Here is a 14,472-nt window from a genome sequence, read left to right as displayed (position 1 = left end):
AAGCCTGCAGCGCTGCACGCTCCCTCGCAGCGCTGCAAGCTACTCCCCTCAGAGAGGTGAAGTACATGCAGCGCTGGGAGAGCTCTCTCGCAGCACTGGCGGCGCGACTACACCAGTGCTGTGAAGTCCCGAGTGTAGCTGTTGAGTCTGAACTTTTGATGAGCTTAAACTTAACCCAGACTTGATGTCTCTGTCTGAACTTTTAATCAAAGCTCTGACCTGCGAACTACTCATGACACCCCCCCTCCCCTTAAGTAGCCATCTCCCCTTATCTCTTTTTGAATTTACATTTTAACCTGTTTTATCCTGTAGAATCTTGATTGATTATACATGACCATTATGATCTGTTAATCACTTTGTTTACTTCTGTGTATAAATATTGATGCTCACCCCTAATAAACTTGCCACACTTACTCTGAAGCTTTTCAAGCTAAGGATAGTGTGAGCCCGTTGATCAACGAATTGGTGTCTGGTCTCTGACAGATTGTGAGCCCCATACCAACTCCGCACGAACTCGGGTGCTGGAGAGGTGAGTGAGGACTTGCTTTTTTACCTAACAATTTGGGGGCTCGTCCGGGATTTCCTTCTGGTGCGGTGCCTCTGTCCAGTGGTCAGACCACTCATATACGAATTGGCAGGCGCCACGGGAGATTTCTCCCAGCCAATTCAATATTGAGGGGTCGTGTACTGGACAGCAGGGTAAACGCCAGTTGGAGGGCTCCTGTCAGACACCATGGGTCAAGGGACTAGCGTGCCTCTTGAGAGTCCGTTGGGGATTGTAAATAAGTTATGGAACGAAGGGAAACTCCCAGTACAGACAGGAATGTCTAGGAGGAAGTTGTACACACTGTGTGTAAGGAATTGGACTGGGTATACCGCGGTATTGGCCAACCCGGAGATGAGGTGGCCTTCGTATGGCTCTTTCGAACAGGCTGCCTTAAGAGGAGTAAGGAGCCAGATTGAAAAAGACCATCCGGGACAGTTATGTTACTGGTTTTGTTGGGACACAGCAGCAGAGCTGTGGAAATCTTTAAAAATTATGGCAGTCAGGTATTCTCCCGAGAGTGAACCCCCTCCATGTTATTTCGATGAAGGGTGTAAACCACGGCGTGTTTTGACTCGTCAGTTGGTCCCCACTGCACCTGCCCCTATTCCTCCGTAGGGGGACTCTCTCCAGGGCGCAGAGGGGAATCTGCAGGACTCCAGATCGGAATCTCTGCAGAGGGATAAGGGGGAAATGGAAGGGCACACCTCGGGAGGAGTAATTACTAGGCAAAAGATCAAGCAGATGCAGCCGGTTGCATACCCCTCCCCTGGGGACGCCCAGAGGGTCCAGTCGCATCCGCAGATACTTACACCAGGGACGAATACACCCCTGCACCACCAGCTCAGCCCGTTCCCCAGGCCTGGATCAACTACGGGCAACAGCAGCAGCTGCAGCAAACTCAGCCTCCTCAATGACGGTACCCCGGGGGCGAAGGCAAACAATGTGATGGTCTTATTTCCTTAATATCTTTAGCCGGCTCCTTCCTCACTTTCTCCCCTCCCAGCAAAGAGCCTCGTCTAACCCTTTCAGTCCAGGGACTGCCTGTCTCCTTCCTCATTGATACTGGAGCTACTTTCTCTCTTTTAAATCATGCTCCCTCTCCCTGGCTATCCTCTGAGGTTAAAACTGCAACTGGGGTGGAGGGCAACCCACAGTCTCTGGGACTCACTTTGCCTCTAAATGTTATTTATGCTGATAAATGTTTTTCTCACCGTTTTCTTTTTCCCCCAGCTTGTCCGATCCCTTTGATGGGCCGGGATTTACTCTGTAAGCTTGAGGCTACTTTAACCTGCACTCCTGAAGGGGTAGGATTATTGATGACAGTGTTAGGAGATTCGGCCCCAACTCAGGGTAATTGGGAAACCCCCCCCTCTCTCTCCCCTGACCTCACTGACTTGCCTTTAACCCTCTGGGGAATTTCTGACACTGATGTTGGCCTGCTCCTTTCAGCAGAGCCAGTAAGGATTCAAGTGAAGCCCTCCTTAACCCCCCCCATCAGTCCCTCAATGCCCCCTGTCGTTGGAAGCCCGGGAGGGCATCCGCCCCATTATTGAGGGATTCATTGCACAAAAGCTAGTCCGCCCTCAGCGCACTCCTTGTAACACCCCTATACTGCCTGTCAAAAAGCCTCCTAAAAAGGACGGAGACCCTATTCGTTGGCGCTTTGTACAGGATCTACGGGTTGTTAATCAGTATGTGGTCCCTCTTCATGCAGTAGTTCCTGATCCAGCTACTATCATCAGCCAAATCCCCTGGGATGCTGAGTGGTTCACTGTTATTGACTTAAAATCAGCCTTTTTCAGCATTCCTGTGCACCCAGACTCTCAGTATCTCTTTGGTTTCACCTGGGAGGGACAAAGTTATGTCTGGCAACGACTTCCTCAAGGCTACAGAGACAGCCCCACGATTTTCAGCCAATGCCTCCGCCACAACTTGGAAGGCTTCACCAGTCCGCAGGGATCCACGTTAGTCCTATACGTAGATGACATCCTATTAGGTAACCGCGAAGAAGCTGCCCTCCGCATCGATGGTAAGGCACTTTTATTATACCTACACACCAGAGGCCACAAGGTAGACCCTAACAAGATTCAGTGGGTCTCACAGAAGGTCCGATATCTGGGCTTCCTGTTAACCCCAGAGGGAAGACAAATGGACCCAGTCCGCATAAAGACTATCCAAAACTGCCCTCTGCCAAACACCAAGAAACAACTTCGAGGTTTCTTAGGATTAATTGGCTTCTGTCGCCCCTGGTTACCGTCCTGCGGGGAGTTAAGCAAACCGCTCCACCGACTCACTGCTAACCTTGCTCCTGACCCTTTGCAGTGGTCCCCGGACACAATCCAAGCCTTTCAGTTACTCAAGGACAGTGTGGCCTCCTCCATGTCTCTCCGCCCACCCCAATTACAGCAAACCCTTTCACCTTTTTGTCCACGAGAGGGGCGGAATTGCTAGTGGCGTCCTTACCCAGCTGAGCGGGCCCCACCTTTTCCCGCTTGCTTTTTACTCTCAGCAGATCGACCCTGTCGCTCAGGGAACCCCATCCTGCACCCGGACTCTGGCAGCAGCTGCCCTGCTGATCACAAAGGCAAAGAGCCTGACCCTGGGTCATTTTACCACGGTTTGGACCTCTCATGCCTTGTCAGCCCTTCTGCGTAGGGGCACAACCCAAGTCTTTTCGGCCCATCGTCAGCAACAGCTAGAGGCCGAACTCTTAGAAGACACTAACCTAATTTTTGAAAGGTGTGGGCCCCTTAATCCAGCTACCTTGCTTCCTGACCTGCCAGTCCTCCAGGATCAGCACGACTGTGTGGAAGTAGTTTATAGCATCTTACAGATAAGGGACAACCTGTTTGACGTGCCACTGGACAACCCTGATTGCATCCTCTTCTCGGACGGAAGCTCCTTCTATGTTGATGGCAAGCGTTTCACCGGTTATGCAGTCACCTCTGAATGGGACATTCAAGAGGCCGCCTCACTGCCAGGCAACTGGGGAGCCCAAGCCGCCGAACTCTATGCCCTGGCCCGAGCTTGCCAGTTGGCCGCTGGTAAGACCGTTACCATTTTTACTGATAGCAAGTATGCTTTTGGAGTTGTGCATTGTCACATCCACCTCTGAAAGTTTCGAGGTTTCCAGACAGCTGCCGGTAAACCCATTCAGCACCTCCCCCTCATCCACAAGCTTTTGGACGCCCTCCAAGAACCCTCGGTCCTGGCTGTAATTCACTGCCGGGCCCATACTAAAGATGATAGCCCCGTCACCCGTGGGAATGCCCTGGCTGACGCCTCCGCCAAGACGGCTGCCGTCTTACCCTTAGCCATGCCCACGTTGGCTATTGCAGCCTCCTCCTTTACTCCACCGCACCCTGTACCAGTACCCGCTGCTGAACTACAGTCGTGGGAGAGCCTCGGAGCCACTCTGGTCAAAGGGACCTGGCTTATGCCGGATGGCCGAGCCTGCCTCCCTCGCTCCACATACCCCGTGGCAGTTCGCTGGCACCATGATAAGGGGGGTCACTACGGCACGCACGCCCTTGTGGACACAATCGCTCGCTTTTGGTATGCTCCAGGCATTCAACCCTACTGCCTGTCAATAGTGAAAGCATGCAGCACATGTCAGTGTAATGGACCTGCTCCGCCTCTTAAAAAAATTAAGGGTGGAAGACCTCCGCCTGCTGCTCCATTTCAACATCTTCAAATTGACTTTGCAGATATGCCAAAGGCTTTTGGGAAAAAGCACCTCCTTGTTTTGGTTTGCCCTCTGACTTCCTGGGTCGAAGCTTTTCCTACTGCTAATTGTACTGCTGCCACAGTGGCGAAGATTCTCCTTAGAGACATTGTACCCCGTTTTGGCATCCCTCTCGTGCTTGACTCAGATCGCGGACCTCACTTTACTGGTCATGTCCTTGGCCGTTTAGAACAAGGACTGGGCATTTCACACTCCTTTCATACACCCTACCACCCCCAGTCTAGCGGGAAAGTTGAGCGTATGAATAGGGAGCTTAAGTTTACATTGGCTAAATACTGTCAGGAAACAGGATTAAAGTGGCCTCAGGTACTTCCCTTGGTCCTGTTTCACCTTCGTACTCGCCCAACCCGTGTATTGGGATTATCCCCCTTTGAACTGCTCTATGGACACCCCCCTTTCAAAGGCGGGGCGCTACCACGTGCTGATGTTTCACTATTGGGAGGGGATTATATGACCGCGTGCCAGTTTCTCTCCCTACAGGCTCGCCTCAGTACCCTTTGGAAAGCCTCGCAGTTTTCCCAGACCGTGCCGCTGGAAGAACAGATCCACCCGTTCCAACCAGGGGACTTCGTCTGGGCCAAAAAGTTCGTTCGTGGCGACACCCTCCAGCCGAGGTTTACTGGACCCCACCAGGTTCTTTTAACAACCCAGACTGCAGTGTTCCTGGAAGGACGCAAATCCTGGATCCACCACTCCCACGTCAAGCCAGCCGTAGTGGACCACAGTGACGGACCAGCAGCTCTTGCCACCACTGAGGACACTGCCTCCGACCAGTGGACCAGCTTACCTCTTTCAGACATCAGACTTAAGTTGACTCGGAAAAAATGAGAGGACCTTTTATTCTGACAACTGTATGTTTTTTATTATGCCTTTTTAGTTTATTTTCTGCTTATGAAGATAATGCTTTTATTAGATATTCCCACGAGGTTAAAACTCGTATTTTAGGAAATAGAAGTAATTGCTGGGTATGTACTCAATTTCCAGTAAATGCAGAACAGGGACTCCCCTTCGCACCCATTCCCCTGACCACTGCTAATATGACTTGGATGCCACCGGCTAGAGTAAAAGATCCAGTCCAACACAATCTTACATGGGACAAAACAGGAGTGCCAATTAACAGATATCTCAGGGTAACCAATCAGACAGGATCACTGTGTTTTGTTAAAGAAAAGGGGTCAACTTTTGTGGGAACAAGTAAATGCAACATGTATTTAATGGCACCGCCTTTAGTAAAAATCTTGGCTTCAAGCCTTGCGCATCCCACTTATCCCATATGTGGATCCCTCACCCCGATCCAACTTTTTCATGGGTGGGCAGGCCTTCAGAGCCAGCTTTTAAGAAGCCCTGCTCAGATCACGAGGGTGTCCAACTAATTGCTAAGGGACATACGACTGCCTTCTACAACTGCTCAAGCAGTACTACACTGCCCTTTGAAAACACCACTACCAAATTGTGCCTCTGCAGTTCGCACAACGACCCCTCTGCGTTACCAGGGGAACAGTGGTCCAACGGGTGGTGGGTTACCTCCTACTTTGAGAAATGGAATACCCGAAACTCATTGTATGGAACATACTGGGTGTGCGGGCCCAAAGCTTATTACTTTCTCTCCCCTGATTGGGCAGGGTCATGTTATTTAGAGTGGCTAACACCGCCTTCTCGCATCTCCCTCACTCCCCCTCATTTTCCCCACGTTCGTAACATCCGTGAAACCTTCAGAGATATTAATATCCGTGATGGTTTGTCGTGGCAGCGGTGGGCTGGTCTCATTAGCTTGAGGGGTGGTGTCATCCGTCTACAGGGACTACTAGAATCTTTAACCAATGAAACTGCGACCCTATTTGAGAATCAGGCTGGGGAAATGTCCCAGCTGCGCCAGTTAGCTTTGCAAAACCGAATGGCTTTAGACATAATGTTAGCAGCCCAGGGAGGAACTTGCGCCCTCATAAATGAAGAATGCTGTGTTTTTGTAAATGACACCTACTCTGACACTTTTCAACGTACCAAACATCTAAGGGAAATGGCTAAGAACTACTCCTCTGGCCAGCCACCTTATGATTGGTGAGGAGCCTTATGGAATTGGCTGCCTGGATTTGGGTGGGTTAAAAAAAAAACTCTTGGTGGGTATTGTTGGGGCCATAGTAATCCTTACAATACTGTGTTGCTGTATTCAGTGTGTCCTCTCCCTCATAGACTCATGTGGGTCAGTTTATTCTTTTCCTACTTCAGCCAAGGGCCTTACTCTCTTCGAGTTGGCCCAGGCTGAAATTGCCAAGCGGCCCTTGGCTCCTTAAAATGGGGTGTAGCTTTTGGTAAATAGTTATCCCAAAGCTACAAATGGAGGAATGTTGAGTCTGAACTTTTGATGAGCTTAAACTTAACCCAGACTTGATGTCTCTGTCTGAACTTTTAATCAAAGCTCTGACCTGCGAACTACTCATGACACCCCCCTCCCCTTAAGTAGCCATCTCCCCTTATCTCTTTTTGAATTTACATTTTAACCTGTTTTATCCTGTAGAATCTTGATTGATTATACATGACCATTATGATCTGTTAATCACTTTGTTTACTTCTGTGTATAAATATTGATGCTCACCCCTAATAAACTTGCCACACTTACTCTGAAGCTTTTCAAGCTAAGGATAGTGTGAGCCCGTTGATCAACGAATTGGTGTCTGGTCTCTGACAGATTGTGAGCCCCATACCAACTCCGCACGAACTCGGGTGCTGGAGAGGTGAGTGAGGACTTGCTTTTTTACCTAACATAGCCATGGCCTTAGGCTCCAAAAAAAAGGAGCACAGCTCTGAGCTGCACCTATGATGCACTCTTAGCTCTGCCCCGAAGAAGCCCAGTGTCAGCTAATGATCACCTCTGGAGTTGGCCCCTGCCCATGGAACCTAGCTGCCATGGTGCCAGAGGTGCTTGTTCCCCACCCCCACGATCAAGCCCAGTGGCTTCAGCGGGAGCAGAGGGGTCTCAGCCCCCTCCCCCACAGGTTCAGGCCCAGCTGCGTCAACTGGACCAGAGGCTGCTCAGCCCTTCCAAGATCGGGCCCAGCAGTGTCAGCTGGAGGGAGCCCAGGGTGCTTAGCAGTCTCCCCTCCCCGCAGGATCAGGCCCAGTGACCCTGGCTGGAGCAGGAGTGCTCCCGAGAGTGCTAGGACCGTGCGGCAGTGGCAGGGAGCTGGGTGCCACAGACCTGTGTGTCAGACGCGCCCCCTGCCACCTCCCCACGTCTGGTGGCCTGTGCGGTGGTTGGGGGGTTTCATTCCATTCTCATGGCCTCGGCTTCCGGAGCTTGCGGGAGTGAGTCCACCCTGTCAGCAGCAGCCGCCTGCCCCCAGCACCTGGGCTGGACACTGGGTTCGCACAGCTGGGCTCAGAGCTTGGGCCGTGCGGTCACAAGCTTGGCAGTCACAGGTCGGGGCAGGGCAGCCAAGGGGAGCAAGGGACAGTTCTGCTCTGTGCACAGGGAGCATCGGGAGGTCAGAGCCCCGACTTGTTCCAGCAGCCAGTTCTTATCCCCCACCTCCCACCTTGCCAGTTCTTTACTGAGCTGGGGAATAGTGCTCAGCTTCCCTATTAGAAGTGGGGAAAGCCCTCTGAGTTGTTAGTTGCTAATGTCAATGTCCTGGTTTCTGGATTTGCCGTATCTTCTTAGGCCTTGGCTACACTTGCAGCTGAACAGCGCTGTGAGGTAAACCTGTCTTTGTACAGCTGAGTAGGGAAAAGCGCTGCAGTCTGTCCACACTGACAGCTGCCAGCGCAGTGGTGTGGCCACACTTGTAACATTTGCAGCTGTGTTGGGAGCGGTGCATTATGGGCAGCTATCCCAGCATTCATGTGGCTGCAATGTGCTTTTCAAAACGGGGGTGGTGGTGGATTGTGACAGGGAGTGTGGGGGGAGAGAGAGTGCTTTTTGGAGCATGTCAGCAGAGGCGTAGCGAGCGTCCTCCGACCGGAGGGGGCCCCGCAAGGAAGGGGGCCCCTAAAAGTGGCAAAATAAATACTGCATTCCAGTTTCTGTATTATAAGGGGCCCCGCCCAGACATATGTTCGGAAGGGGCCACCGTTCGGAGGGGGCCACGTTCTTTGTTGCTACGGCCCTGCATGTCAGCTCTCTATTTTGCAAGTTCCGAACTCCCGTCCCCCTGCTCATTCATTCACTCACTCAAACCAAGCTGCAAACTGTTTGTTTTTCTGTGTGGTAGGAGCTTTGAAACCGTCACTTCCGCATTCCTGCAGCTGGTCACAACACTGGAGAGGATTGGCCACTTGACAAGGTGATTAGTACAGCACTGCAAGCATTTACACTCACACCGGTGAGTCCTAGCCACTGCGCTGCAGCTGTTATTCCTCTCGGAGATGTGGAGTACCTGCAGCAGTGTACCCAGGGAGATACAGCGCTGTAAGTGCCCTGCCAGTGTGGACGGGGAGTGAGTTACAGCGCTGGGGGAGGCTTTACAGCGCTGTAACTTGCAAGTGTAGCCAAGGCCTTAGATGCTCTATCGATATGGGGAGGGGATTTAAGCCCAGACAGCAAATGGCTAAATGAAAGAGCAATAGTGTGTTGGACTTGTGCAAAGAGTCTCTCTGTGTGTGAAATGGCTTGTCTACACTGGCAATTCACAGCGCAGTAACTTACTGGCTCAGGGGTGTGAAAAATCACACACACACACACCCATAGGCATGCACAGCACATGTCATTAGGGTGTGCACCCAAGGAATTTTATTTATTAATTTTTAAGGTGAACTTTTATTGAATACTCAATCATAAAGGACATTATTTTTATTCATCAAACAAACTAAATAAACTAAAACTTAACTAAACTTAATTTTTTTTAAATTAACAACTAAACTTTACTTAAAAAATGAGACACAAAATACCAGGCGTATACAAAGATACAGTCATTTTTCATGATCTTTATCTTTAACCAGATAATGAGCTAACCCAAATTGACCAAAACAGATTAAGGTTTCTTCATCTTCCTGTCCTAGAGAATGAGACGTCTCTCACCAGGTGTTATGGACTTAAATCCCTCAATCACATCATTGTAATTAACTGACGAAGCCAATTCTTGTTCAATGTACAAAATCATGAGTGAGTCGAGGCGCTGTTGGGACACTGTACTTCTTAGTTTGTTTTTTACATGTGCTAGTTTCGAAAAGGCTCTTTCACATGAACAGCTTGTAACAGGTAAGACTGCAAAGCATTGAATAGATTTGTAAAAGGCCTGGAACATGGAAGTCCGATCTGATTCCTTTAGCCAATGAAGTCTCTCTCTGGTGGTGTTCGTAGTGCTACCTTTAGGAACAGATCCGTCATAACCCCGAAGCAATCCGACTTCAGCTTCCAACTCATCCAAGGACACTTGTAAAATGATGGAGTTTTGTTTTACAGCAGCCACTGCTTCTGCTCTGCATGCCCATCTTGTGTTTGATAGTGACTTCAAAGTCTTCAACTGGGATCCTACTTCTTGTGAAATCTTCTCCATTGCTGCATGTCACACAGGACTCCCCTCCATGAAGGCATAAAGAGTCTGAATAACACCGCAAAAATCAAAGACAGTTCTGTTTTGTTTACTTGAAGTGCATGCATCTACTAGGACAAAGTTCTACCGCAAGCAGCAAAAAAAAAAAAAAAAAGCCCGCGATCGTGATCTGCGGCGGCTCTACCGCCGCCACTTCAGTCTTTGGCAGCAATTCGGCGGCTGGTCCTTCGCTCCCAGAGGGAGTGAGGGACCCACCACCGAATTGCCGCCGAAGAGCCGGACGTGCCACCCCTCTCCGTTGGCCGCTCCAAGCACCTGCTTGCTGAGCCGGTGCCTGGAGCTGGCCCTGGCTGCGAGCGAACGCGGGCTTTCTATGCATTTCTACAACATCTATATTACGCAATTCATCACTTATTGCATAATACAACAATCCATACTTGAAAACTAAAAGAGCCTATCATGCAATTAAATTAAAATGCAAAGCCACTTTTTTTTTGAAACATTAGGGCAGGGGTGGGCAAACTTTTTGGGCTGAGGGCCACATCGGAGTGGGGAAATTGTATGCAGGTCTGTGGCAGGGGGTTGGGGTGCGGGAGGGAGTGCGGGGTATGGGAGGGGGTGCGGTGTGCAGGAACGGGCTCAGGGCAATGGATTGGGGCAGAGGAGGGGTGTGGAGTGTATGAGGGGGCTCAGGGAAGGGGGTTGGGGTGTAGGAGGGGTGCGGAGTGCAGGCGGGGGCCTAGGGCAGGGAGTTGGGGTGCATGGGGATGCAGGGTGCAGCAGGGGGCTCAGCACAGGGGGTTGGGGTGAGAGGTGAGGCAGGGGCTTAGGGCAGGGAGTTGGGGTGCAGGAGGGGTGCAGCAGGGGGCTCAGGGCAGGGGGTTGGGGTTCAGGAGGGGTGTGAGGTGCAGGCAGGGGGCTCAGGACAGGGAGTTGGGGGGCGGGGTGCAGGAGGGGTTCGGGCTCCGGCCTGGCGCCGCTTACCTAAAGCGGCTCGGGGTGGCATCGGCGCGCTCCCTGGCTGCCTGCCCTGGCCCCACTCCGTGCCACTCACCACATCCCTGTGCAGCCCCTGGGGGGGGGGGGGGGGGGGGGGGGACATGGTGCCAGCCACTTCTGAGAGTCTGCTGAAACCAGAAGGCTCTCACCTTGGCGTGGAATTCTGGGAGATGGTGTGTTTAAGCATGCAGGAGTCTGGAGGGTCAGCTCTACACCGGGGGTTAGGCAGCGGGTTTCACACCTCAGATAGGGGGAGAGTCCCCAAAGAATGTGCCCAGGGACCCCAAGACTGGAGCCGGGGGTGGGCTCTGTTCCAGTGCCAGAGGCTTGAATTATCTGGGGATCCTGGGGCTCAGATGCTTGGGTTCACCTTACTGCAGTCCGGTGGCACCTAACCAGGTCTGGGATATATATATATATATATATATATATATATATATGTGTGTGTGTGTGTGTGTGTATACACACACACACACCCCAGTAAAGAGAAACCTTCTCAGTGACCAGCATCCAAACACCCTTAGCTCTGACCAGGTGGGTTCTGGAGACGTGAATGGAGAGGTCTCCCCCTCAGGGCTGCCACATCCCTTTGAATTGGGCTGAGGGGGGCTCTTTCCTGGATGCTTCTCCCTGTGTCTGGATAAGAACATATGAATATAAGAACAGCCGTACTGGGTCAGACCAAAGGTCCATCTAGACCAGTCCATCTAGACAGTCTACCGACAGTGGCCAATGCCAGGTGCCCCAGAGGGAGTGAACCTAACAGGCAATGATCAAGTGATCTCTCTCCTGCCATCCATCTCCACCCTCTGACAAACAGAGTCTAGGGACACCATTCCTTACCCATCCTGGCTAATAGCCATTAATGGACTTAACCTCCATGAATTTATCCAGTTTTCTTTTAAACGCTGTTATAGTCCTAGCCTTCACAACCTCCTGAGATAAGGAGTTCCACAAGTTGACTGTGCGCTGTGTGAAGAAGAACTTCCTTTTATTTGTTTTAAACCTGCTGCCTATTAATTTCATTTGGTGACCCCTAGTTCTTGTATTATGGGAATAAGTAAATAACTTTTCCTTATCTACTTTCTCCACATCACTCATGATTTTACATACCTCTATCATATCCCCCCTTAGTCTCCGCTTTTCCAAGCTGAAAAGTCCTAGCCTCTTTAATCTCTCCTCATATGGGACCCATTCCAAACCTCTAATCATTTTGGTTACCCTTCTCTGAACCTTTTCTAGTGCCAGTATATCTTTTTTGAGATGAGGAGACCACATCTGTATGCAGCATTCAAGATGTGGGCGTACCATCGATTTATATAAGGGCAATAATATATTCTTCTTATTATTCTCTATCCCTTTTATAATGATTCCTAACATCCTGTTTGCTTTTTTGACCGCCTCTGCACATTGTGTGGACATCTTCAGAGAACTATCCACGATGACGCCAAGATCTTTTTCCTGATTGGTTGTAGCTAAATTAGTCCCCATCATATTGTATGTATAGTTGGGGTTATTTTTTCCAATGTGCATTACTTTACATTTATCCACATTAAATTTCATTTGCCATTTTGTTGCCCAATCACTTAGTTTTGTGAGATCTTTTTGAAGTTCTTCAAAGTCTGCTTTGGTCTTAACTATCTTGAGCAATTTAGTATCATCTGCAAACTTTGCCACCTCACTGTTTACCCCTTTCTCCAGATCATTTATGAATAAGTTGAATAGGATTGGTCCTAGGACTGACCCTTGGGGAACACCACTAGTTACCCCTCTCCATTCTGAGAATTTACCATTTATTCCTACCCTTTGTTCGCTGTCTTTTAACCAGTTCTCAATCCATGAAAGGAGCTTCCCTCTTATCCCATGACAACTTAATTTACGTAAGAGCCTTCGGTGAGGGACCTTGTCAAAGGTTTTCTGGAAATCTAAGTACACTATGTGCATTGGATCCCCCTTGTCCACATGTTTGTTGACCCCTTCAAAGAACTCTAATAGATTAGTAAGACATGATTTCCCTTTACAGAAACCATGTTGACTTTTGCCCAACAATTTATGTTTTTCTATGTGTCTGACAATTTTATTTTTTACTATTGTTTCAACTAATTTGCCCGGTACCGACATTAGACTTACCTGTCTGTAATTGCCGGGATTACCTCTAGAGCCCTTTTTAAATATTGGCGTTACATTAGCTATCTTCCAGTCATTGGGTACAGAAGCTGATTTAAAGGACAGGTTACAAACCCTAGTTAATAGTTCCGCAACTTCACATTTGAGTTCTTTCATAACTCTTGGGTGAATGCCATCTGGTCCCGGTGACTTGTTACTGTTAAGTTTATCCATTAATTCCAAACCCTCCTCTAGTGACACTTCAATCTGTGACAGTTCCTATGATTTGTCACCTACAAAAGCCGGCTCAGGTTTGGGAATCTCCCTAACATCCTCAGCCATGAAGACTGAAGCAAAGAATCCATTTAGTTTCTCCACAATGACTTTATCGTCTTTAAGCGCTCCTTTTGTATCTCGATCATCGAGGGGCCCCACTGGTTGCTTAGCAGGCTTCCTGCTTCTGATGTACTTAAAAAACATTTTGTTATTACCTTTGGAGTTTTTCGCTAGCCGTTCTTCAAACTCCTCTTTGGCTTTTCTTATTACATTTTTACACTTAATTTGGCAGTGTTTATACTCCTTTCTATTTACCTCACTAGGATTTGGCTTCCACTTTTTAAAGGAAGTCTTTTTATCTCTCACTGCTTTTTTTACATGGTTGTCAAGCCACAGGGGCTCTTTTTTAGTTTTTTTACTGTGTTTCTTAATTTGGGGTATACATTTAAGTTGGGCCTCTATTATGGTGTCTTTAAAAAGCACCCATTCAGCTTGCAGGGATTTCACTCTAGTCACTGTACCGTTTAATTTCTGTTTAACTAACCTCATCATTTTTGCATAGTTCCCCTTTCTGAAATTAAATGCCACAGTGTTGGGCTGTTGAGATGTTCTTCCCACCACAGGAATGTTAAATGTTATTATATTATGATCACTATTTCCAAGCAGTCCTGTTATAGTTACCTCTTGGACCAGCTCCTGGGCTCCACTCAGGACTAACTTGAGAATTTTCTCTTCCCTTGTGGGTTCCTGTACCAGCTGCTCCAAGAAACAGTCATTTAAAGTATCAAGACATTTTTTCTCTGCATTTCGTCCTGAGGTGACATGTATCCACTCAATAGGGGGATAATTGAAATCCCCCACTATTATTGAGTTTTTTTATTTTGAAAGCCTCTCTAATCTCCCTTAGCATTTCATCGTCACTATCACTGTCCTGGTGAGATGGTCGATAATAGATCCCTAATGTTATATTCTTATTAGAGCATGGAATTACTCTCCATAGAGACTTTTGTCACTGTACCTTTTAATTTCTGTTTAACTAAACCCCTCATTTTTGCATAGTTCCCCTTTTTGAAAAGAAATGCCACAGTGTTGGGCTGTTGAGATGTTCTTCCCACCACAGGAATGTTAAATGTTATTATATTATGATCACTATTTCCAAGCGGTCCTGTTATAGTTACCTCTTGGACCAGCTCCTACGCCCAACTCAGGACTAAATCTAGAGTTGCCTCTCCCTTGTGGGTTCCCATACCAGCTGCTCCAAGAAGCAGTCATTTAAAGTATCGAGAAATTTTGTCTCTGTGTTGAGAGGT

General features: G+C 48.9%; 1 protein-coding gene and 1 long non-coding RNA gene across 3 annotated transcripts in view; one reads left to right on the top strand and one right to left on the bottom strand.

Annotated features, from left to right (window-relative positions):
• LOC101951870 (butyrophilin subfamily 1 member A1-like) overlaps positions 1-14,472 on the top strand; it is a 207,180-nt gene that overhangs the window by 48,811 nt on the left and 143,897 nt on the right. The window lies entirely within an intron of this gene.
• The window catches only part of LOC135975049 (uncharacterized), a 234,349-nt gene that overhangs the window by 82,037 nt on the left and 137,840 nt on the right, over positions 1-14,472 (bottom strand). The window lies entirely within an intron of this gene.

Source organism: Chrysemys picta, chromosome 12 (assembly GCF_011386835.1).
Source record: "Chrysemys picta bellii isolate R12L10 chromosome 12, ASM1138683v2, whole genome shotgun sequence".
In the NCBI taxonomy this organism is placed as follows: domain Eukaryota; kingdom Metazoa; phylum Chordata; order Testudines; family Emydidae; genus Chrysemys; species Chrysemys picta.
The sequence above is the reverse complement of the archived record's forward strand: the minus strand, read 5'-3'. Positions and strand labels throughout refer to the sequence as shown.